This window comes from Scyliorhinus torazame, chromosome 14, assembly GCF_047496885.1.
Source record: "Scyliorhinus torazame isolate Kashiwa2021f chromosome 14, sScyTor2.1, whole genome shotgun sequence".
In the NCBI taxonomy this organism is placed as follows: Eukaryota; Metazoa; Chordata; class Chondrichthyes; order Carcharhiniformes; family Scyliorhinidae; genus Scyliorhinus; species Scyliorhinus torazame.
In genome coordinates, this window is record NC_092720.1 from 29,430,901 (window position 1) to 29,457,652 (window position 26,752).

Genomic DNA, 26,752 nt, shown 5'->3' on the forward strand with positions numbered 1-26,752 from the left:
CTAAATTGTCCCTTAGTGTCCATGGATGTGCAGGTTGGGTGGTGTTACCGGGACAGGGTAGGGGAGTTGGTCGAGGTAGAGTACTTTTTCAGAGGGCCAGTGCAGACTCAATGGGCTAAATGGCCTCCTTCTGCACCAAAGGGATCCTATGATTCTCTGAATCTATAACACTGCTCTGTGATATGGCACCAAAAGCACATGCTGGGAGGGCGCTTGACTTCAAGTGTACATACAGGGCGCATGACCTGCTGTCTGCTGCAGCTTCTGGCCAGAGGATTCCACACAGCCTAATTTATTTCCATTTGAAGGTGGCAGCGGCCGTCCTTCTCAATGTAAAAGCGGGTAGCAGCTGATGCACACTTCTCCCACGATAGGGACCATGGGAAATGTATGACCGATCGCTCTGCGACCCTACGACACCCGCAATCCCTGCAGTGCATTCAACCTTAAAACCCAGCCAACAGCCTTAGGTTCATTCTAATTCTTGCAGTAGTTCTTTTAGTAGTCTTCATAGTTGAAGACATCGATCTAGTCCATGTTGAAGGGTGTCTCTGTAAAATTTTCAAGTGCCTCTATAATCATTTATTTTGTCAATGAACACTGTCTACTAATTATATTCATACCCGATATTTAAGTGCTTCTAAATATGCAACCAGGGTAAATAATAATTGTTGGTTCATGGCTTTGTTATCTGCCTTTTGGTTTGATAATTTGTAAGAAAGTTTTAATTCGCTCAGTTGCGTGTATCTCTCAGAAAGGGAGATTGGTAATGTAAATGTTATTTAATCTAAAAATTCAGTCAGCCTGATTTACCAACATGCATACAAAACTGTGAATTAGGAGCAGGAGCAGGCCACGCGGCCCCTCGAGCCGGCTCCACCAGTCAATAAGATTACAGCTGATCTGATTGTAAGCTCAATGCCACACTCCTGCCCACGCCCGATAACCTTTCACCCCCTTGTTAATCAAAAATCTATCCAGCTCTGCCTTAAATATATTCAAAGATTTTGCTTCCACTACTGGAAGAGAGTTCCAAAGGATCACGATCTTCTGAGAGAAAAAAATTCTCATCTCTGTGTTAAGTGAGTGAACCCTAATGTTTAAACAGTGACCCCTAGCTCTACGTTCTCCGACAAGATGGAACATTCTCGCCCACCCATCCTGTCAAGACCAGTCAGGATCTTAAATGTTTCGATCAAGTCACCTCTTACTCTTCTAAGCTTCAGCAGCCACAAGCCTAACCTGCCCAACCTTTCCTCATAAGACAACCCACCCATTCCTGGTATCAGTTAAATAAACTTTCTCTGAGCTGCTTCCAATGCATTTACATCTTTCCTTAAATAGGGAGACCACAGTACTCCAGATATGGTTTCACCAATACCCTGTACAATTGAAGTATAACCTCCCTACATTTTATAAACAATTCCCCTCACAACAAACAATAACATTGTGTTAGCTTTTCGAATTGCTTGCTGAACCTGCACACTAGCCTTCGGTGGTTCAAGCACGAGGACACTCAAATTTCTCGGCACTCAGACCTCTGCAATCTCCCACCATTTAGATAATAAGCTTACTTTTTATTCTTCCTGCCAGAATGGAGAATTTTACATTTGCTCACATTATACTCCATTTGCCAGATCTTTGCCCATCACTTAATCTGCCTATGTCCTTTTGTAGCCTTCTTCCGTCCTCTTCACAATTTACTTGCCTACCTATCTTTGTGTCATCAGCAAATTTAGCAACCATACCTTCAGTCCCTTCATCCAAGTCATTTGTATAAATTGTAAAAGGGCCCCAGTAATGATCCCGGTGGTATGTCACATCTGACATGCTGCCAACCAGAAAAATACCCATTTATGCCAGCTCTCTGTTTCCTGTTAGCTCACTAATCTTCTATCCATGCCAATATATTACTCCCCCTACTATGAGCATTTGCTTTGCAATAATATTTAATATGGCACCTTATCAAGATTCTGGGAATCTCACTACAGTACATCCACCAGTTCCCCTTTATCCACGGCATATGTGACTCCTTCAAAGCACTCAAGAAAATTGGTGAAACATGGGCCGGGCTTCTCCGACCCCGCGGCAGGTCAGAGAATCGGCGGGAGGGTGCGAGAGCCGCACCACGCCACTCCAACGCCCGCCCGCCGATTCTCCAGCGCTGATTCTTGGGCCGAGTTCGGCCGAGTCCCGCCAGCGTGGGTTACGGATGGTCCCACCCGGCAGGACCTCAGAGTTCTGGCTGCAGGGACCGTCCTTTTGGTGGGGGGGGGGGGGGCTGGGGGATCCGACTCTGCTAGGTGGCCTGGCCCGCGATCGGGGCCGACCGATCGCGGGTGGGGTAGTTCCGTGGGGGGCCTATGTTCCTCCGTGCGGGCCCCTTTAGGGCTGTGCCATATTGCCCGGGGACCGGCGTGGAGACGGGAACCCACACACACGCGCAGACTCGCGTGGCCGTGGCGCGCATGTGCGGACTCGTGCCGGCCGTGGCGCGCCGGCTTCCGAGCGCCGGAGCAGTGGACACCGCTCCGGCGCCATACTAGCCCCATAGGAAGGGGTGCATACCTGGGACTGGCGGCCCGTTGATGCCGGCGGAGTGGCTCGCGCCACATTTGACGCCGGCGTCAGAACTTGCCCGTGGGATTGGAGAATCCCAGCCATGATTTTTCTGTCACAAAACTGTGCTGTGACTGCCTGATTGCCTTGAATGTTTCTAAAAGGCCTGATATAACATCTTTAATAATGGCTTCCAGCCTCTTCCCTGTGACAGATATTAAGCTAACTAACCCATGGTTTCTGCTTTCTGTCCCTCTCCCTTTAAGAATAGACCACGTAACAAAATCCATTAATTCCATGACGAACAGTTATGGTGAAGGGTTAAAGATCTGCCTGATGCCTTATCCCAGGTTTTCTTGCATATCACTCTGCCTGACTTACACTGGGATGAAGTAGGAAACATATTTAGCTGACTCAATTTCTCGTTCACTTTCTGCATTTGCATACCACTTAAGCTGTGTGGCTTATCCCTGAACACCTCCCAAACTTCAGCCATTTTTCCCCTCAGGCTTTGTATGTATTTTTATTTCCATTATAATTATTCTTTGGGCATATCCTTATTCTGTATGCCCAAAGCTGTGGCCTCGGTTTTCTACTTGCTCAGGCATTTTACTGGGCAGGTAGCGAGCACTGATGGTTTGATCCATAGTTTCAAACTTTCTACTGAACTCCCAGTTAATATCTGTCCTTTGAGGTTTGACTTTTTAAAGTCAAATATTTTTGTCCTGATCATTATTGATGTCAACTGCAAGCTAATTTTAAACATCATAGACTTATCAGAGCTGCTGGTATGAAAGATCGCCCACCAAGTGCACATTTCAGGAAATGCCTGTGATTTTACATGCATTAAATATTAAACTGTGAACGTAATTTCATAAAAGCAGTCATGCTGTTTGTTCCAGTGAATATTTGCAGTGTATTTCCATGGCTGTAATATCATTCCTACACTGGGGTGCCCAGACTGCATGCAATATTTCAGCTGTGACCTAACCAAAGTCTTGTGCAGATTAAATATCACTTCTTTCTTGTTATAGTCAATGGACTCATAATTCGGCTCCACAGCCCCATAGTTTTATTGCAATGGATGTCTGTTTAGTAACAAAATAGTGTCTGCACTGCTTCTGCCTACTTAGAGCATTGCCTGCACCAAATGTCGCCTTTGCAATTGTGTCAGTGTGAGCTTTGTATGTGGTCACTGAAAGTATGCAGAATAGACAGATCATGACGTCAGACTGCATCGAACACCAATTTTACCCCAAACCGTCATTTTGGATGGCACAGCGCCAGTTAGCATCTTTCTTAAAACCTGCACAGCTCAATATGCATTCAACATCCATAGGATCCCCACCCTATCCCACCCCCCGCTCAAGTGATATTTAAAGAGGTCATCAACAACTTGCCGGTTATTTGCTGGTTACCTTATTTTTCTTGGCTTTGTTTGGGCTTGCAGAAGGGTTGGGTGTTTGGTGGAGTTGATAACAGTTAGGAACATCTGCTGGGAGTTGTGTTGTATGTGGGGAAAACTGTTTTCACGTTTGCCAGAATGCCGAGCACACCCCATTTGCTCCCAATCACGGGGACGACAATAGCTTGGGGTGCAGTGAGAGAGAGAGAGAAAGATGGTGCAGAGGCTGTAAAGAAGGCAAGCTGTTGTCAGAGGGAGATTATGGAGGGCTCTCATCAGGACAACTTACCTACCTAGCACATTTGGGGGACACTTCTCCCTCCACCCAGGGAGGGCCAATGTTTCATAAAGGAGATGGTCACACTGTCTCTTGGATCTGTCATCTCAGAGCAAGGAAAACACAGCATTGCCAGTGGCAGTTAAGGTGACAGTGGCATTCAATTTCTTTGAATCCTTTCTAACTGGAACAAGTTATCTGGCTAACATTTCCAAATTCATTGTTTATTGCTGTATCAGAGAGGTGATGGATGCTCATCTCTCTGAACATGGCTTTGTGAACATTGCATCTCAATGGTAAGACATACCAAAGCTGCAAAGATTACCACTCACGCAATGCTGGTGTGCAAACATGCTCAGATTATCATGCTGGCCAATGCCCGTTACCCCCAAAGCATCATCACATGTTCATCCTACACCAGTCTGCTGTTCACACAACCATGCAGGCACTATCTCAAACTGGACGCAACTGCAGGTCAACAAGAGCTATCACTCTGCTCCCGAGTATTGATTCCGCTTCACCACCCAACTAAAAATGGCCACACTGTGATGAACCACACTGCCACAAGGAATATCATTGACTACGTGATTGAGGTAGGGAAGGAATTTGTCGTGTTGGGTGTTCTGATATACAAATGAACCAACACGGTTGCAGCTGGTACAACTCTGTTTTATTGTTCTGAATAATAACAGCTGTGGTTCGTACTTCACCAGTTAACCTGTTCGTTTGTATATCGGAACACCCAACACGACATGGTACCAGGAGTGGGGTCATGGCCCGCGAGGCATAGGCGACCGGGGCCCATGATGCAGTGTTGTCCCGTTGCAGGAGTACCGCCCCAATGCCGGACTGGCTGGCATCAGTCGAGATCTTTGTATCTCGAGTAGTGTCGAAGAACGCCAATACCGGGGCGGTGGTGAGCTTGATCTTGAGCTCCTCCCATTCCTTCTGGTGTGCGGGAAGCCACTGGAACTCCGTAGTCTTCTTCACTAGGTGGCGAAGAGCCGTTGTGTGGGAGGCAAGGTTGGGAATAAACTTCCCCGGGAAGTTGACCATCCCGAGAAAGCGTGGCACTGCCTTTTTGTCTGCCGGCTGCAGCATGGCTGCAATAGCTGTCACTTTGTCTGCATCCGGACGCACTCCTGATCGGGATATGTGGTCCCCCAGAAACTTTAGCTCAGTTTAGCCAAAAGAACACTTGGCCCGGTTGAGGCGCAGGCCGTGTTCTCGTATCCGAGCAAAGACGCTCTGGAGATGACTGATGTGCTCCTGTGGTGTGGTGGACCAGATGATGACATTGTCAACATAGACGCGCACCGCTTCGATGCCCTCCATCATTTGTTCCATGATTCGATGAAACACCTCGGATGCCGAGATGATGCCAAACGGCATCCTATTGCAGCAGTATCTGCCAAAGGGAGTGTTGAAAGTATACAGATTCCTGCTGGACTGATCCAGCTGAATCTGCCAAAAACCCTTTGAGGCATCAAGCTTGGTAAATATTTTAGCCCGGGCCATTTCGCTCGTGATTTCTTCCCGTTTGGGAATGGGGTAGTGTTCCCTCATGATGTTATTGTTCAGGTCTTTCGGGTCGATGCAGATCCGGAGTTCGCAAGAGGGCTTTTTTACGCACACCATGGAGCTGACCCATGGCGTAGGCTCCGTGACCCGGGAAAGCACTCCTTGGTTCTGTAGATCCTGCAGCTGCTGCTTGAGGCGGTCCTTGAGTGGTGCTGGGACTCTACGAGGTGCGTGAATGACCGGGGTGGCATCTGGTTTGAGCTGTATTCTGTAAGTGTAGCGCAGTGTGTCCATGCCCTTGAAACCCTGATGATTGTGGGCGAGGACCGAGTGGAGCTGTGCCCTAAAGTCTGCACCTGGGAAATCGGATGTGCCTTCTGGAGACAGAGTGTGTACCCGCTGAACGAGTTGGAGGATTTTTCATGCCTGTGCGCCTAGCAGAGTCCTTCGAGGATCCAACTATCTCAAAAGACAGTGTGGCTGTGTATGAATTGTGTGCAACCTCGAGCTGGCAAGACCCCATGGCCGGGATGACATTACCGTTGTAATCGACCAACTGACAGCGGGATGGCCGAATCGGTGGTTTGACCTTCAAGGTGTGGAAGGCTGACCATGCAATGAGATTGGCGGAGGCACCAGTGTCTAAACGGAATGTGATTGGTGATCGGTTGACCATTAGGGTGGCACACCACTCATCGCCCAGATTAATGCTGTGCACTGGCATCGGCTGGTGTGTCCTACTTGGGGACATCCGATTTCTGTCTATTACCGCAATGCGGAAGGCTTCCCGGTCGTCGGTATCACCGGTCTGTACGTCGTCAGGGTATGACTTGGTGTATGGAGGCTGAATGGCCCGCACGTCCCTGCGAGGCTGGCGGAATTGCGGAGCGTTGGCAGGTTGAGCTGCTCGACAGCAGGCAGCGTAGTGGCCCACCTTGCCACAGCGGAGGCATTGTCGAGTTTTGGCTGGACATTGCCGCTTTAAATGTGCGGCTCTACAGTTGCTGCACGTCGTGACGTCATGGCGTTTGTTGCGCCATCGCGCATGCGCAGTTCGGTCTTGCGTAGAGCGCGCCTGCGCGTCACGTCCCTCTGCGCCGATGTCCCCTCTTTTGGCGCGTGCAAGCGCGGGAGGCCTCGGAAAGCACGCGAAATGGCCGCCCTTGTCCGGGCCACGGGCCAGGAGGAACTCGATCGACTGGACCCGCTCAGCCTCGTAGGACCCCTGCTGTGCCAATTCGGCCGCCTGGAATTCGGAGTACCGGCTGGTCGCGTTTTCGTGGAGGACGCAGGTTTCGATGGCGATGGCTAGAGTAAGGCTCTTTATTTTGAGGAGCTGCTGGCGTAGGGTGTCCGAGGTGACCCCAAAAACTATCTGGTCCCGAATCATGGAATCGGAGGTGGCCTCATAGCCGCAGGACTGCGCGAGGATACGGAGGTGTGTCAAAAAGGATTGAAAAGGCTCACCCTTACCCTGCAGGCGCTGCTGGAAGAGGTACCTCTCGAAGCTCTCATTCACTTCGACGCTGAAGTGTTGCTCAAGTTTTAGAAGGACCGTCTTGTACTTCGTCTTGTCCTCGCCTTCCGCGAATGCCAGGGAGTTGTAGATGTGGATGGCGTGTTGCCCTGCCGTGGAGAGGAGGAGGGTGATCTTCCTGGTGTCCGATGCATTCTCCTTGTCTGTGGCTTCTAGGAAGAGCTGGAAGCGCTGTTTAAACAGCTTCCAGTTAAAGCCGAGATTTCCAGCGATTTGGAGCGGTTGCGGCGGGCTGATGGTGTCCATGGCGCAAGATGGCGGATCTCTGAAGAGGTGCAGGTAGGTCTCACAGTTGCTGGGGTGTTTCCAATCCTGGTATCATGTCGTGTTGGGTGTTCTGATATACAAACGAACCAACACGGCTGCAGATGGTACAACTCTGTTTTATTGTTCTGAATAAAAACAACTGTTAACTTCTGGCTGTGGTTCGTACTTCACCAGTTAACCTGTGGACCCAGCCCTAGCACTATCTTAGAGAGGCACTCAGCACGTCTGAGTGGCACGCTGTGAGCTCTGTGCTCTGAGCTATCTCCTGCTGGAATGAGCGGGAACTGTGGCGTTCCCTGTTTTATCGTGCATGTGCTCTCACTGGTTATTGGCTGTGATGTTGCGTGTGTGTTGATTGGTCCGTCGACCTGTCCATCAGTGTGTGTGTGTGATTGCACCATGATATGTAAATATGGATATCATGACAGAATTGTTCTGCTAACTCCCCCATTCTAGAGGAGCTGTCCACTGGAGTGGATGTCCTGATTCACTGTGGTCTATTGTATCATCCTCAACCTGGCCACTGCTTTTGCCATTACAGATTCAGCAAGCACCTCAGGGGGAGGAGCAAGAGGAGGAAGAGGACGAAGAGGGACAAAGGAAGTGGAAGATAGGAGACAGCCACACTGGGAAATGTGTGAAATGATCGCAGAGTAGTAATGTCACCAGACATGACCCTCTGAACAACATTTTCAACAAATGCAGCTACCATGGGACTGACTGTGCTAGATCACTCCATTAGGGGGCTGGGGGGAGGGGGTGGGGGGTGCACACCAGGGTCAGGATGCAAGCCTTGAAGACTTTTTATTCTTGTATAAACATCAGCCTCACTGCCTATCTAGATAAAGAGAAAGTAAAGTTAAATTGCTGTAGTCCCAGGTGACCGTAGGCTGCTTTCCCCTTTGAGGGGGAGAGCTGACTGGTGGTGATTTAGCCTGAGGGTCACCACACCTCAGGTGAGGGGCAAGGTTGAAAAGAATGGATCTTCATTCATAACCTCAGCTGGTTCGGAAATTGAAGCCGCGCTGCTGGCCGTGCTCTGCATCACGAACCCTGCCATGATCAAAGGAGACCATAAGATCAGAGAATCCCGACAGTGCAGAAGGAGGCCATTCGGCCCATTGATCCTCTGAAAGAGCACCCTACTGAGACCCAAACCCCACACAATCCCTAATACTCCACATAGGGCCAATTTAGCATAGCGATTCCACCTAACCTGTACATCAGAGGAAACCGGAGCACCCAGAGGAAACCCACGTAGACATGGGGAGAGTGTGCAAACTTCATACAGACAGTCACCCGAGGTTGGAATTGAACCTGGGTCCCTGGTGCTGTGAGGCAGCAGGGCTAACCACTGTGCCATTGTGCGGCCAACTATATATTGTCTTCATCGATCTCACCAAGGTATTCAACCCTGTGAGCCGAGGCTTCCTGTTGAAGCTGCTGGAGAAAGCTGCTCAAAGTGCTCTCCTCTTTCCATGACCATGTGCTGAGTAAGGCCAGCAAAGACAGGACAACACTGGAAAACTTTGAGATTCACAGTGGAGTCAAACAGGGTTGTACTCTGGCAGTGGCATCCTTTGGCATATTCTGCTCATTGCTTATGCATTCAGGTCATCTGCAGATGGTGTCTACCCACTTACCAGACCTGAGGGAAAGCTGTGCGGCCTTGCTCACCTGAGAGCCAACGCAAAGGTTCACCAGGTCCTCATCAGGGAGCTTCTCTACACTGACAATGACATGCCAGCATTCCACACAGAAGAACAATTTGAACAGGCTCTCTTATCTTGTACCACCATCTATCAACATTAACAATATGTCATTGAAAGCTTTTCGTTTGGCTGCCCACTAAAGCTGCTCAATCTGATGCTGGAAATTGTTGATAGCTTCACATATCTAGGCTCCACTATCATCAGCAATCTGTCACTTGATGCTGGAGCCAACACCTGCAATGCAAAAGCTGCAGCTGTTATGTTCAAACTGAGCAAGAGAGTGTGAACAGCAACCTGGCTGAGAACACTAAACTGTGAGTCTACCAAGCCAATGTCCTCAGTGCAATCCTCAGTGCTGGTAAGATCAGGAAAACATATGCGGCAGGAGAAAGGACTGCACAGTTTCCAGCTTCAGTGTCTCAGACATATCCTCGGTATCTCTTTGTAGGACATGGTCAGCAACACAGAGGTGTACTGGAGTGTGCAAACTCCATCAGCATTCACTCATTGCTAAACCAACTAAACAGCACAGGCTGACCCATGTTCATTCAAATGGTACAGCCATATAACCAAAGTCCTTCTGTATGGAGAACTGGGCACTGGGTCACGATCTCTCAGGCGCCCATACCTCTGCCACAAGGACACCTACAAGCGATAGAAGATGAAAAACACTGACACTGAAGTCAGAGACAATCACTGAGTGCTGTGACCTCTGGAAGCTTACTCTTTTGAGGAGCATTGGAAGAGGAAAGCAGAAATGAAGCACTCGAGTGGCTAAAAAGGAGACCCAGGGAAAACAGAGGCCTTGTGCATCATCTCAACCCACAGTCTTCCGCTTCAGCAAATGTGACAGAGACTGTCATGCCAGGGTGGGACTCCTGAGACACAACGAGTGATGCTTAACATACAGTTGACAACCACAGCCTAAACCACTGCCTTGCAAGGTGAAAGGCTGTCATCCAAAAGGGATTTTGTCTGAAGAGAGTTTTTCAAAGTGAATCTCTGTTGAGTTTGCCTCATGCTTTGATCGTTCAAAAAACTGAGAACAAGAGAGACTGACACGACCGCTCCATTTCACCTGTCCGTTTGAATGATTTGGTACCGGCAAACGATCTTATCTGGCACAGGTTATATGGCTTCCCTGTCTATTTAACCTATGTGTCCAATCTGAGCTGCTCTTTCTTCATAAACTGTTTTAATGCATTGGAACCTCGGCCCCTTTTTTGGTAATCTGTGACCCCAAGACCAAATCTCACAATTCCTGTTATTCTTTCAAGACTTGTTCAGCAACTCCGACAAATATTAATTTGTGACAGTTATGCTCCCCTTATCCATCATGCAATGGGGGGGGGTGGCGGGAGTAGAGTTCGATGACTTCGACAAGCCCACTTCATTAGAAGAATTTGATTATGGTCACTATATCCAATGGGGTGAGGCTGCTTGATGAGAGCATATTTATTCGTTTTGAGTATATTGAAGAGTAGATATGGAAAGCTGAAAGGAAATGTTGGTTAGGACCATTCCCTTCAATGATTACAGTGCAAAGGTTCTACTGAAAAAGGTGCAGGAGACCAAACTAGCCATATATGGACTGAGACAAATATGTGTAGCAAGCATAGCAGGAGGTGCCTATAGAGTGGATCCTGTTATGCATGTCCGTAAGTCACAGGAGCAGATGGGGAAGAAATTCTCACACTTGAGGAAGAGTGTGGAGGTAAGACTGCCCACAGTTTCGCACCTGAAATTAAGCCTATTCTGAAAGTATGCACGCCACAAGCACTGTGCCCCTAGATGCACCAGTGAGGAGCAGAGAAAGCACTAACACAGCCTTTCACAACTTTCACACCTGTCCATATGCTTTCAGGTTGAACTTTGTGCTTGGCACTTAAAAATGCTCCTAATGTCACACATAAGTGTGGCATGTTGTGCCACCAAGTCAAAACGCCACCTGAAACTACTTGCATACTGTTTAGCCATCCATACGCACAAGGTTGGAATGTAGAATAGGCACTGAGGTGCTACCCCTCCAAATGCAAAAGCTATGCATTTTATTTTTCTTCAAAGGAAACTGCTGCGCAGAGTCACAGAGAGACCACTGGATCTTTAGCAATCCTGCGTGCCTCTGTACCGAACCGGCAAGAAGAGGTAGCCTTTCAAATCGTGGGTGTTAATGCATTTGAAAGTGTTGGCCAGAGAGAGCCTGACAGCTAAGTGATAGGCAAAAATGGAAAATCTCCTCTTTTAATTCTGCTTGTGACTTGTGGCACTGCAGATAAAAGTTCTGACAATGCTCCTGAAAGTGCTCTGCGATGCCTCAAACGTCTGGAAAATTTGCAATTCACTTTAATTTTCCACCTTGTAAATTAGACATTTCGACTGACCTACTCTGCACAGAGAAGGAAAAAGAACCTCATAATGTTCCAATTGGATTGATAGACAATTAAGTATATTTCAAGTGTGGCCGTTATTATCAAGCAGGCAAATATGGCAGCCAACTCATACACAGTAAGACCCCACAATAAGAAGAATGACCTGCTTATTTTCCTGGTGACGGATGAAAGATAAATGTTGGCCAAGAGACCAAGAGAATGCAACCTACACTTCTCCGAATAATGCTGTACAGTCTTCTATGTCCATGAGAGGACTGAATTAGCTGAATTAGCTCATTCAAAAGAGAAGATTTCTTTAAGTGAAATGTTAACCTGGATTATATGTTCTTATATTTCTTGTGTGGGCCTGGACACATTGACCTTCCAACTCACAATTAGGAGTGCTATCCCTCTGTCAAAGATAGTAGCAATCATCGAGATGCACTCCTTATGCAATAACAAGTTACATTAATAAAGTACCCTGAGTATTGCTGAAAACTCATCCAGTGCAAGACAAAACCTTCAACAGCATGTCTAATCTTTCAGCTATACTCACATTTTGTATCAGTAATTAAAGTGTCTTTGGCATGGACAGATATCTCCAATTGTATCTCAGTGGTATTATTAAGACATTGGACACGGAGCTAAAGATGGGGAGGGAGGTGAAGAGGTGGAGTTTAAGGGAGAGTATGCCAAAGAGGTGATCGGGGCTGGATTTGGAAGGGTGAGGGCTGGCTTCCAACGTAGAGCTAAACAATTGGGAAGGAGGTATAAGAGATCAGAATTAAAGAAATGGTGAATTTGGAACAGGCTGGGTGTGTTCTAGGGCTGCAGGATGTAATGGATAGGGAGGGCTAAGGCTCTGGACGAGCTTAAACTTGGAGATAGGAATTTTAGATTTCAGGTAGTGATGGACTGCGAGTCAATATAGGTGAGTGAAGGGAGGGGTGATGGATAAGCAGGGCTTGATGGAGGAGAGGATAGGGTGCAGCAGAGCACTGGATGAACTGATGTTTACTCCTGGTGAAGGGTGAGAAATGGTCCAGAAGAGTATTGGAATAGTCGGTCTGGCTTCAATGCAAATGTAAATCAAGAGATGTGTAAAACAGGCTGTCAATTTGCTATCACTAATTTTACACTAAAAAGCAAAGTCAAAATTACCCTCACTGTCTGGCCAATTTCCCAGGATGGACTCAATGCCTTACCACTCTGGGGAGTGGAGTGTTCAAAACGACTGCATCCGTTTTGTGCCTGTTGTCCGTTGTTGAAACTTCCTTTTTTTCTTCTCAATTGTTTGAAGAACACAATCTTCTGCTTGAAAGTACTCACGTGGCAAGTTCTTACTGAATTAAAGGAATTTAACTTTCCCACAAGGAGGGAAAAAAATAAACTGAGAGAAAACCAAGTCAGGGAGCCCTTATCCGCCTCCTCCCAGACCTTCTGTTCATAAGACCATAAGACATGGGAGCAGAATTAGGCCACTTGGCCCATCGAGTCTGCTCCGCCATTCAATCATGGCTGATATTTTCTCACCCCCCATTCTCCTGCCTTCTCCCCATAACCCCTGATCCCCTTATTAATAATATGTCGGTGTATAAATCCAATTGGAAAAAGCGATTTAAACATTAAGAGGAAACAGTCCCTTGTTTTGTCTTGCAGAAGAATGATGGCGTCCAGCGCAAAAATGTTTAATCCCTGGTTGTTTGGACTGAGCATCAAGTTAGTGCAGAAATCCATAAACCAGATCTTGGCAATCCAGTTCCTACTGTGCATTGTTTACTTTATACATTATGAATATATCCTTATTTGGAGAAAAAAATAGTTTTATTGAAGTGCAGTCAATGAATGAATTGTCACAATCAACAGATGACACAGGTAAGTAGATTACATAGGTGGGCAGACAGTAATGATGTTTGTAATTAAAAACAATAGAGGAATGATGCTACAGGATGAAAATTACAGGTTTATTCTCAACCCTTTTCTGATGGGTGAACATGAAAATTGCAGGGTTATTTTTAATACATACACACAAGAGGAATGTTTCGTGTGCCTTGAAAATTGTGGATGCGTCTTGGTTGCTTTCCTCAGTGAACCCTATTTACATGGAACATTTATCTATCTTTAGTTGATATTTTCTGTGCACCTTTTTATTATTGACTGGAAGGAATGTTAGCGGGGGAGAAGAAAACATTTTCCCAGCTTGAATACTCAGCAATAGCATCAAACACTCTAAGGTCAGTGCTTGCCTTAGTTTGTTTTTTTTGGGGGGTGGTTCAATGGTGTTTATCATTCCTGTATACAAACATTATGTCCCTTATTTTCCACGGTTAACCCTTACTACCCAATATCCAGTAGCACAATAGCATAACCCAGGGAATAGAACAATGAGATCCTTTGTTATACTTATTGGATGTTGCCATTCTCGAATTGGCCAGCATTTCACAGAATCATAGAATCTGTGCAGTCCAGAAGGAGGTCTTTTGGCACACCGAATCTGCACAGGTTCTCAGAAGGATTTTTCCACCTGGACCCGCTCCCTTGCCTTATCCCTGTAACCATGCACATTCATTTTTGATTGCAAAATAGATGTCTTCACATCACCTTTATTCCCCTTGCTAATTATTTTGAATCTGCATCCTTTAGTTCTTGATGCTGTCTTGAGTGGAAACAGTTTCTCACTATTTATCACGTCCATGCCCCTCAAGAACTTCTATCAAGTCTCCTCTCAGCCTTCCTTTCTCCAGGGAAGCAACCCCAACCTCTTCAATCTATCCTCATAGCTGCAGTTCTTTACCCTGGAATCATTCTTGTGAATTCCTCTGTACTTTCTCCAATGCCTTCACATTCTTCCTCAAGTATGGGCCAAAACTGGACGCTGTACTCTAGATAATGCCTAATAGGGGCTGGTTTAGCACAGGGCTAAATCGCTGGCTTTCAAGACAGGCCAGCAGCACGGTTCAATTCCCGTACCAGCCTCCCCAAACAGGCGCCGGAATGTGGTGACTAGGGGCTTTTCACAGTAACTTCATTTGAAGCCTACTTGTGACAATAAGGGATTTTCATTTTTTTCATTTCATAAAGTCTTATACATGTTTAACATGACCTCCTTACCCTTAATGCCCCTATTAATAAAGTCTAAAATATTATATGCTTTATTAACTGGTCTCTCTCTCAACATGCCCTGCCATCTTCAATGATTTATAGACATGTACACCCAGGTCCATCTGTTACTGCGCCTCCCTTAGAGTTTCTCCCCTTATTTTATACTGTCTTCAAATCTTTCCTGCCCAAATGAATCACCTCACACTTCTCCGCATTGAACTTCATGTGCCACTTGTCTACTTCATTCACCAATTTGTCTATGTCTCTTTGAAGTTCAAGACTATCTTCATCACAGTTGACAACCTTTCCAATCTTTGTACCATCAGCAAATTTTGAAATCACGCCCTGAACGCCACAATCTCGGTCACTATTATATATCAAGAAGAGTAAGAGTCCCAACGCTGACCCCAATCTGAGAAACAACTATTTATCACTGCTCTGTGTCCTGTCACTCAGCCAATTTCTTATCCGAGTAGGGGCTCGATTAGCACAGTGGGCTAAACAGCTGGCTTGTAAAGCAGAACAAGGCCAGCAGCACGGGTTCAATTCCCGTACCAGCCTCCCCGAACAGGGGCCAGAATGTGGCGACTAGGGGCTTTTCACAGTAACTTCATTCGAAGCCTACTTGTGACAATAAGTGATTTTCATTAAAGTGCCTTCTTTCCCTTTTATTCCACAAGCTAGAATTTTGCTCACAAGTCTGTTGTGTGGTACTATATCAAATGACTTTTTAAAATCCATATACACCAGATCAACAGCATTCCCCTTATCAACCTTTTCTGTTACCTCCTCAAAAAACTCCAGCAAATTTGCTGAAGCATGATTTTCCCTTAAGTAATTCAGGCTGGCTTTCCATAATTAGCATGCAATTGTCTAATCAACTATTGCTTCTGTGCTGAACTATAGTTTCCAGATGTTTTCCTACCACTGAAGTCAAATAGTCTGGTTGGTAGTTTCCAGCTTTTTCCTTGCAGCACTTTTTGAATGAGGGTGGAACATTCACAATTCTCCAGTCCTCTGGCACCACCACTGTGTCTAAAGAAGACTGCATGATCATCACCGGTGCAATGTCCACTCTCACTTCCCTCAGAACACTTGGATGAATCTCATCCTGCCCTGGTACCTTATCAATTTTAAGTAAAGACAGCCTTTTATCACCTCCTCCTTCTCAATTGCAAATTCTTCTAGTGCACCAGTTACCTCCACTCTCACCTTAATCATAGAATTTACAGTGCAGAAGGAGACCATTTGGCCCACCGAGTCTGCACTGGCTCTTGGAAAGAGCACCCCACCGAAGGTCAACACCTCCACCCTATCCCCATAACCCAGTGACCCCACCCAACACTCAGGACAATTTTGGACATTAAGGGCAATTTATCATGGCCAATCCACCTAACCTGCACATCTTTGGACTGTGGGAGGAAACCGGAGCACCCGGAGGAAACCCACGCACACACGGGGAGGATGTGCAGACTCCGCACAGACAGTGACCCAAGCCGGAATCGAACCTGGGACCCTGGAGCTGTGAAGCAATTGTGCTAACAACAATGCTACCGTGCTGCTAGCATCTTCCTCCTTTGTAAATATAGGTGCAAAGTACATGTTAAATACCTCCACTATTTCTCCTGCCTCCACATGCATGTCCCCTTTTTTTTTATCCCTAATCAGCCCTAAACTTTCTCTTACCAACATTTTCATAGAATCATAGAGTTTACAGTGCAGAAGGAGGCCATTCGGCCCATTGAGTCTGCACTGGCCCTTGGAAAGAGCACCCCACTTAAGCCCACACCTCCATCCTATTCCCGTAACCCAGTAACCCCACCTAACCTTTTTGGACACTAAGGGCAATTTACCATGGCCAATCCACCTAACCTGCACATCTATGGACTGTGGGAGGAAACCGGAGCACCCGGAGGAAACCCACGCACACACAGACTCCGCACAGATAGTGACCCAAGTCGGGAATTGAACCTGGGACTCTGGAGCTGTGAAGCAACTGTGCTAACAACTGTGTTACCGTGCTGCCCCTTTTATTATTTATATACTTACAGAGCACCCTTTTATGTTAGCTGCAAGACTCTGTTCACGTTCTTTCCTTGCTTTTTTTTATTGGTATCGCTCTGTGCCTCTCGAATATCCTGAAAGGCAGGGTGATCAATACCTCAGTGAGATTAGGTTATATATAAATGAACCTCCAGAATAACAGTTAAAAAAGGCTTAGGTTATGACAACTACAGTTCCTGTTCATACAGAGGCAAAATAAATCCTGTCTTCCTATTTTAGCTTAATTAACATTTGGTCAGCGCAGCCACTGAATCAAAGCAGTTCTTGCACTTTCTTTTAGACTGGCTTAGGCCTGAGAAGAATGAGTTATTGACTGACGAAACACTTCTTCCTGCGCCTTCATAACACAGAAGTGAAAAAAATAAGCCAGATGGAAATTTTACAGCATTAAACACGCCCCTCTGCTAACAACATGCAACTATACCAAAATTGAACTGCTAACATTTGTGAATTATTTGCCCATTTTAAGGGTGGGGAGTTAACATGATTAGGTTGTCAATGCTAGGTAAGATCTAGGCATGAAAAACATATAATTGAAGCACATGGGCAGATTTCAAAATGTGCGCAAAAAGCCTGTTTGAATGTTGTCCCACATTTTCCCCACTCCACCCGGTTTAGAGACCCCGTGGAATTATTACAAACTTGATTTCCAAAATAGCTGTGACTACACAAAGGAGAATGTGGTTTTGCTCTGATTCAATGTTATTTTTATGACATTAATTTATAATATTTTCCATGCATGGAAAGAAATGTAACATCTTGCAAACTGTAACATGACAAATCCGATGGGCAAGTTTCCAAGGTCCCCAACCATGTTTTTTACAGTACGAAGTCTTACAACACCAGGTTAAAGTCCAACAGGTTTGTTTCGATGTCACTAGCTTTCGGATCTGTAAAGATTTAATCACCTGCTAATGCTCGCATTCCAAGCATTGTCTGGCAGCTTTGAATTTGTCTATATATTTGTTTCTGGAACATACCTCTTCATTCACCTGAGGAAGGAGCAGCGCTCCGAAAGCTAGTGACATCAAAACAAACCTGTTGGGCTTTAACCTGGTGTTGTAAGACTTCGTACTGTGCTCACCCCAGTCCAACGCCGGCATCTCCACATCATGTTTTTCACATTTTAACTAATTTATGGTCACCTTCATATTGCATTGCTCATTCCTTTTTCCAGAGTGAGTCTAAAAATGCCAGCTTTTTGCCTCTGAGGTGGATTTTCAAATGTCTCATGATCTGTGTATTTGAATGGTTTCAGATAAAACTGATCAGGTACTATATAAATGCAAGACAAATGATTGTTATTCTTTGTGCTATGGAACTCTAGTTATTGATTCTGCTTTAGAGCAGGAATTTCTAGAGAAGGGACATTTGATCTCTTATAGTAATGGCTGAGATGCACTTACTCGGGAGATTCACAAATATGTGTGTGTTTACACATACATATTATATATGTATTTAACAGGGCCCAATGTTTACTCTCTGCATGCAACTAACTTTTGAATGTTGTGCTTGTCTACATATTTATGAGTTTAACTCAGTTGCCCTAGTTCACTAAGTTTAAAGGTTGCCGATTTAAACTCCATTCCAGACTTGATAGCATCATCTCGATAAAAGTGCTGGTTCTTCTTTCGTAAGTTTTAAAGTGCTGGTGGCCAAGGATAAGAGTGGTCCTACGGTGAATGTGCTAAATTGGGGGAAGGCTAATTATAACAATATTAGGCGGGAACTGAAGAACCTAGATTGGGGGCAGATGTTTGAGGGTAAATCAACATCTGACATGTGGGAGGTTTTCAAATATCAGTTCAAAGGAATTCAGGACCGGCATGTTCCTGTGTGGAAGAAGGAGAAAAGCGGCAAATTTCGGGAACCTTGGATAACGAGAGATATTGTAGGCCTCGTCAAAAAGAAAAAGGAGGCATTTGTCAGGGCTAGAAGGCTGGGAACATACACAGCCTGTGTGGAATATAAGGAAAGTAGGAAGGAATTTAAGCAAGGAGTCAGGAGGGCTAAAAGGGGTCACGAATAGTCATTGGCAAATAGGGTTAAGTAAAATCCCAAGGCTTTTTACACGTACATAAAAAGCAGGAGGGTAGCCAGGGAAAGGGTTGGCCCACTGAAGGCAAGGGAATCTATGTGTGGAGCCAGAGGAAATGGGCGAGGTACTACATTAATACTTTGCATCGATATTCACCAAAGAGAAGGAATTGGTGGATGTTGAGTCTGGAGAAGGGTGTGCAGATAGCCTGGGTCACATCAAAATCCAAACAGACGAGGTATTGGGCGTCTTGAAAAATATTAACGTAGATAAGTCCCCAGGAACAGATGGGATCAACCCCAGAATACTGAAGGAGGCTAGAGAGGAAATTGCTGAGGCCTTGAAAGAAATCTTTGGATCCTCACTGTCTTCAGGTGATGTCCCGGAGGACTGGAGAATAGCCAATGTTGTTCCCTTGTTTAAGAAGGATAGGATGGATAATCCAGGGAACTACGGGCAGGTGAGCCTTACGTCAGTGGTAGTGAAATTACTGGAGAGAATTCTTCGAGACAGGATCTACTCCCATTTGGAAGCAAATGGATGTATTAGCGAGAGGCAGCACGGTTTTGTGAAGGGGAGGTCGTGTCTCACTAACTTGATAGAGTTTTTTGAGGAGGTCACTAAGATGATTGATGCAGGTAGGGCAGTGGATGTTGTCTATATGGACTTCAGTAAGGCCTTTGACAAGGTCCCTCATTGTAGACTAGTACAAAAGGTGAAGTCACACGGGATCAGGGGTGAGCTGGCAAGGTGGATACTGAACTGGCTAGGTCATAGAAGGCAAAGAGTAGCAATGGAAGGATGTTTTTCTAATTGGAGGGCTGTGACTAGTGGTGTTCTGCAGAGATCAGTGCTGGGACCTTTGCTGTTCATAGTATATACAAATGATTTGGAGGAAAATGTAACTGGCCTGATTAGTAAGTTTGCAGACGACACAATGGTTGGTGGAATTGTAGATAGCGATGAGGACTGTCAGAGGATACAGCAGGATTTAGATTGTTTGGAGTCTTGGGCGGAGAGATGGCAGATGGAGTTAAATCCGGACAAATGTGAGGTAATGCATTTTGGAAGGTCTAATGCAGGTAGTGAATATACAGTGAATGGTCGAACCCTCAAGAGTATTGACAGTCAGAGAGATCTAGGTGTACAGGTCCACAGGTCACCGAAAGGGGCAACAGAGGTGGCGAAGGTAGTCAAGAAGGCATACGGCATGCTTGCCTTCATTGGCCGGGGCATTGAGTATAAGAATTGGCAAGTCATGTTGCAGCTGTTTCGAACCTTAGTTAGTCCACATGTGGAGTATAGTGTTCAATTCTGTTCGCCACACTACCAGAAGGATGTGGAGGCTTTGGAGAGGGTGCAGAAGACATTTACCAGGATGTTGCCTGGTATGGAGGGCATTAGCTATGAGGAGCGGTTGAATAAACTCGGTTTGTTCTCACTGGAACGACGGTGGTTGAGGGGCGACCTGATAGAGGTCTACAAAATTATGAGGGGCATAGACAGAGTGGATAGTCAGAGGCTTTTCCCCAGGGTAGAGGGGTCAATTACTAGGGTACATCGGTTTAAGGTGCGAATGGCAAGGTTTAGAGGAGATGTACGAGGCATGTTTTTTACACAGAGGGTAGTGGGTGCCTGGAACTCGCTGCCGGAGGATGTGGTGGAAGCAGGGACAATAATGACATTTAAGGGGCATCTTGACAAATACATGAATAGGATGGGAATAGAGGGATACGGACCCAGGAAGTGTAGAAGAGTTTAGTTTAGACGGGCAGCATGGTCGGCACGGGCTTGGAGGCCCGAAGGGCCTGTTCCTGTGCAGTACTTTTCTTTGTTCTTTTTGTTCTTTGTTCTTTAATCAAGGGAATCTATCATTTGTTTTTTTTTGTCTGGGTGTTGTAAGTTAACACCTGCGTTGGGTGACGTTTGGTTGACTGGAGATTGTAATATTGAACGTAGAGAATGTACCAAAGGTTGATGCATTCAAGCCTGCCTTAGGGGAGGGGCGGAACCATGTTGGGAGACATTAACAGGTCACAGTGGTCAGTTCAAGGGTCAGAATGAACAACAGCCTGCAGGGAGTAGGTAAAGGGGAGAGTTGGCTCCATGGAGCTAAAATGTTGCTGTTAGCTAAGGAAACAGCGGCCGTGCTGAGCAGTGAATGCTCAGGTAAGTCTAGAGCTGGAGGCGACAGCAGAAGGTCGTTAGCTTCATGCTGCTAGGGATATTGAGGTTAACAAAAGCCCAGGGAGGTTACCAGCCCAGCGAAGCTGAAGAGAACAACACCTGTTGTTCTGTGAAGCTGGGAGTCGGGGCAAAGGAAAGCCCATATGTTGTGTACAGAGTAGCTAGTGGGCTGGAATTGTGCCAGTCAGGAGATGCTCGGATGCAGCCTTCTAAATTCAGTGGACTGTAGTCCCGGGAGAAGAGATTGAGCAACTGGGAGGTGAACATTTATTGAGGAAGATTGAGTTGGAGTGGCTATTGAGGGAAATTGGAGGCTAGGTCTTCAAAAGAGAGCAGGTGAAAACCCTCAGGAGGAAGACAAAGTTGAAATGATTTGTGTGACCTCGCTTGGATGTGTATGCCATTAATGTGCAGTTTGTGCTGTGTTCAGGCCCGGTTTGTCCATCAATTCATGTTCATTTCATGTTACGTTTGGATTTTAGAGTATAAGGGCTGGATTCCCTGGTCCCCCAGCAGCCTGTTTCTCATTGACGCGCCGCATGCTGGTGGTGTGATTCTTTGTTCCTGCCGCTTGTCAATGGGATTTCCTATTGTATCTCCCCCCATGCCACCAGGAGACCCACAGGTAGGGGTGTACTGCCGGCGGGGAACAGAGAATCCTGACGGCAGAGGATTCTGGACTAAGACGAATATTGTTGACTGTTTGCTTTGCATAGATAAGGTAGATAGTCGACATCTTTTCCCAAAGGTAGAGGAGTCTAGAACTAGAGGGCATAAGTTTAAGGTGAGAGGGGAGAGATACAAAAGAGACCAGAGGGGAAATTCTTTCACGCAGAGGGTGGTGAGCATCTGGAACGGGCTGTCGGAGGCAGTGGGAGAGGCGTATATGATTTTTTTCCTTTAAAAGGTACTTAGACAATTACATGGGCAGGGTGGGTATAGGGGGATATGGGCCAAATGCAGGCAAGTGGGACTAGCTTAGTGATAGAAACTGGACAGCATGGACAAGCTGAGCCGAAGGGCCTGTTTCCATGCTGTAAAATCTATGACTCCATGACTTTTGTAGGAACTCTTTTGTTTGTTTAAAACAGTGGAACCTTGGATTTTATCCTCTTAATAAACACCGGGGATTTCAAATTTTGCTTACTATAACAAAGAAAAGTTACTTGTTCCTAACTGGATCTGAACTACTGGACTTACCTGACATAGGAGCTTCACTCCAAAAGCTAGTGACTCCAAACAAACCTGTTGGACTTTAACCTGGTGTTGTAAGACTTCTTACTGTGCCCACCCCAGTCCAACGCTGGCATCTCCACATCATGGATCCTAACAACATTTGGGGGTCTCATCTAAGATTGTAACAGCTGCAACCCAGGGAAACTTTGTACCATTTTCTGGGCACATTCTGGTATCTACAGTGTTTATATCTCCTACAAAAATTATCTGGACTTCTAAGCAGGATTCAAATACCAATGGGACTTTAAGAATTGGTCTTCAATGTGATTCTACAGGCCAGCGACATCAGGAAGATAAACCATGACTTCCTTTTTTTTAAGGGGCAATTTAGCGTGGCCAATCCACCTACCCTGCATATCTTTGGGCTGTGGGTGTGAGACCTACGCAGACACGGGGAGAATATGCAAACTCCACACGGACAGTGACCAGGAGCCAAGATCAAACCCGGGTCCTCGGAGCCACGATACTTAATTTGAGTGTGAAATATTTGTGCAGAGGTATTGTTAGACAAAAGCAACTAATAAAATGAAAATATTTTACTTTTTTTTAAATCAAGTAATCAGATCACATGGGAATGATTGAAATTATATGTTTATTTCTTGTGATTCCAGAAATGTTGCTGGTATTATAGCAATTACATTCTGCTAATTTTTCTATCAAGCCTGAAACCCACTGGCCTTTTCTACAATATAGGAAGGGACGCCTGTTTCTTATTGTCAGGGACAATGGTATATGAGAACAGAAAGACAAATCTTTTATTTTATTTCATGGGATCTGTTTTTTTCTATCCATTTTCAAACAGCAAACATGGGTGTGTAGCCTGGCACATAATTTCCATTAATTCTATTCAAACATTTAAAATCCTAACCAATTTCTCTCTCCTCATATGGCAGTCCCGCCATCCCAGGAATCATCCTGCTAAGCCTTCGTTGCACTCCCTCCATAGCAAGAACATCCTTCTTCAGATAACGACACAAATACTGCACACAATACTCCAGCTGTTGCCTCATCAATGTCCTATACAATTGCAGTGAGACTTCTTTATACCTAAACTCAAATCCTCTCGCTATGAAGGCCAACATACCATTTGCCTTCTTTGCTGCCTGCTGTACCTGCGTGCTTACTTTCAGCGATTGATGCATAAGGACAGCAAGGTCTCCCCGATTATCCATCTCTCTCAATTTACAGCCATTCAAGTAATAATCTGCCATCCTATTTTTGCAACCAAAGCAGATTACCTCACATTTATCCACATTATACTGCATCTGCCATGTGTGTGCCCACTCACTCAGCTCACTCAGCCTGTCCAAATCCCATTGAAACATAGAACATACAGTGCAGAAGGAGACCATTCGGCACATCGAGTCTACACTGACCCAGTTAAACCCTCACTTCCATCCTATCCCCGTAACCCAATAACCCCTTCTAACCTATTTTGGTCACTAAGGGCAATTTATCATGGCCAATCCACCTAACCTGCACGTCTTTGGACTGTGGGAGGAAACCGGAGCACCCGGAGGAAATCCACACAGACACATAGAATTTCATAGAATTATCATAGAATTTACAGTGCAGAAGGAGGCCATTCAGCCCATCGGGTCTGCACGAGCTCCTGGAAAGAGCACCCTACCCAATGTCCACACCTCCACCCTATCCCCATAACCCAGTAACCCAGTAACCCCACCCAACACTAAGGGAAATTTTGGACACTAAGGGCAATTTAGCATGGGCAATCCACCTAACCTGCACATCTTTGGACTGTGGGAGGAAACCGGAGCACCCGGAGGAAACCCACGCACACAGGGGGAGAATGTGCAGACTCCACACAGACAGTGACCCAAGTAGGGAATCGAACCTGGGACCCTGGAGCTGTGAAGCAATTGTGCTATCCACAATGCTACCGTGCTGCCCTATGGGGAGAATGTGCAGACTCCGTGCAGACAGTGACCCAGCGGGGAATCGAACCTGGGATCCTGGTGCTGTGAAGCCACAGTGCTATCCACTTGCTGCACGAAACACACTGTCCTCCTACCCAACTTTGTATCATCTGCAAATCTGGAGATAATACATTTAGTTCCCTTATCCAAATCATTAATATATAATGTGAACAGTTGGGGTCCCAGCACAGATCCCTGTGGTACCCCACTAGTCACTACTTGCCAATCAGAAAAAGACCCATTTATTCCAACTTTTTGCTTCCTGTCTACTAACCAGCTTTCTATCCATCTCAAGACACTACCCATAATCCCATGCACTTTAATTGGACATATTAATCTACTCTATGAGAGCTTGTCAAAAGCCTTTTGAAAGTCTAAATAAAGCACATCCACTGATTCTCCCTGGTCAACTCGACCAGTGACATAGAATCATAGAATCTACAGTGTAGAAGGAGGCCATTCAGCCCATCGAGTCTGCACCGGCCCTTGGAAACAGCACTCTATTTAAGTCCCATGCCTCAACCTCTCCCCTTTATCCCCATAACCCAGTAACCCCACCTAACCTTTTTGGACACGAAGGGCAATTTAGCATGGCCAATCCACCTAATCTGCACATCTTTGGACTGTGGAAGGAAACCGGAGCACCCGGAGGAAACCTACGCACACACGGGGAGATCGTGCAGACTCCACTCAGACAGTGACCCAAGCCAGGGATCAAACTTGGGATCCTGGAACTGTGAAGCAACTGTGCTAACCACTGTGCTACCATGCTGCTCAAAAAATCTTCAAAGAATTCTAGTCGATTTGCCATGCTGGATTTTCCTTTCATAAATCCATGCTGACCTTGTCTGATTACACCACTGCTTTCTAAATGCTGTGTTATGAAATCCTTGATAATGCACTCCAGCAATTTCCCCATTACCAACGTTAGGCTCACTGGTCTATCGTTCCCTGTTTTCTCTCTACTTCCCATTTTGAAAAGCCGGGTTACATTCGCTATCCTCCAATCTGTAGGAACAATTCCAGAATTCAAAGAATTTTGGAAAATGACCACCAATGGATCTACTATTTCTAGGGCCACTTCCTTAAGTACTCTGGGATGAAGATTATCAGGCCCTGGAGATTTGTCCGCCTTCGATAATATTAATTTCCCCCAAACCATTTCTTTACTAATTTCCTAATCAGATGATATTACATTTAGTACCCTCATCTAAATTATTAATAAAAATGATGAATAACTGGGCTGCTGGTACTGATCCCTGTGGAACCCCACTCATCACTGCCTGCCATTTGGAAAAAGACCCGTCTATTCCTACCCTTTATTTCCTGTCTGCCAACCAATTTTCTCGCCATTTCAATACACTACTCCCAATTCCATGTGCTTTAATTTTACACGCTAATCTCTTTATGTAGGACTTTGTTGAAAGTCTTCTCAAAGTCCAAATACCCACATCTACTGACTCCCACTCATCAACTCTACTAGTTACATCCTCAAAGAATTCCAGTCGATTTGTCCTGTTGGTGAGACAGGACATTAACAAGGAATGGTAATCGTGCTGTCTGGGATATTGTCTGAAAGGTATGATTCTGTGAGTAGGACTATGTCAGGCTGTTGCTTAACTAGACTGTGAGATAGCTCTCCCTACTTTGGCACAAGCCCCCAGATGTTAGGAAGGAGGACTTTGCATGGTTGGCCGGACTGGGTCTGCCGTTATCATTTTAGGTGCCTGGTTCGATGCCGGGTGGTCCGTCCGGTTTCATTTCGTTTTTTTGTGTTTTTGTAGCGGTTGAATACAACTGAGTGGTTTGCTCAGCCATTTCAGAGAGCATTTAAGAGTCAACCACAGTTCCACTCTTGCAAGTGCAGCAGGTAATTAAGAAGGCAAATGGAATATTGCCCTTCAGTGCTAAAGGGATGGAGTTTGAAAGCAGGAAGGTTATGTTGCATGTGTAGAGTGCTGGTTAGGCCACACCAGGAGTACTGTGTAACAGTTTTGGTCTCCTTACTTGAGAAAGGACATACTGACACAGAAGGGTGTGCAGAGGCGATTCACTTGGTGATGCATGATCAATAACTACTAAAAAAAGGCTGTAGTACAACTGGAGGCTTTAATAAGCTAGGCCTGTTCCCCAGCAGCTCAGGTACAGAATGAGGGCTGCTGGGACGGCACGGGTTCTTATACCCCACCTATCAGGGTGGAGCTACTATAAAAACAGCCAATGGTAAACCCCTAGGTTTAACCAACGGTACTTCAGCCTCTCAGGTACAGTAATACCTGATAATACCACACTAGGTTGATTCTGGAGTTGCAAAAATTAGCTTATGAGGAGAGACTAAGTAGACTGGGACTATACTCATTGGGATTTAGAAGAATGAGGGGGGATCTTATAGAAACACACAAAATTATGAAGGGAATAGATAGGATAGAAGGAGGGACGTTGTTTCTAATGGCGGGTGAAGCTAGAATTGGGGGGCATAGCCTCAAAATAAGGTGGAACAGATTTAGGACTGAGCTGAGGAGGAATTTCTTCACCCAAAGG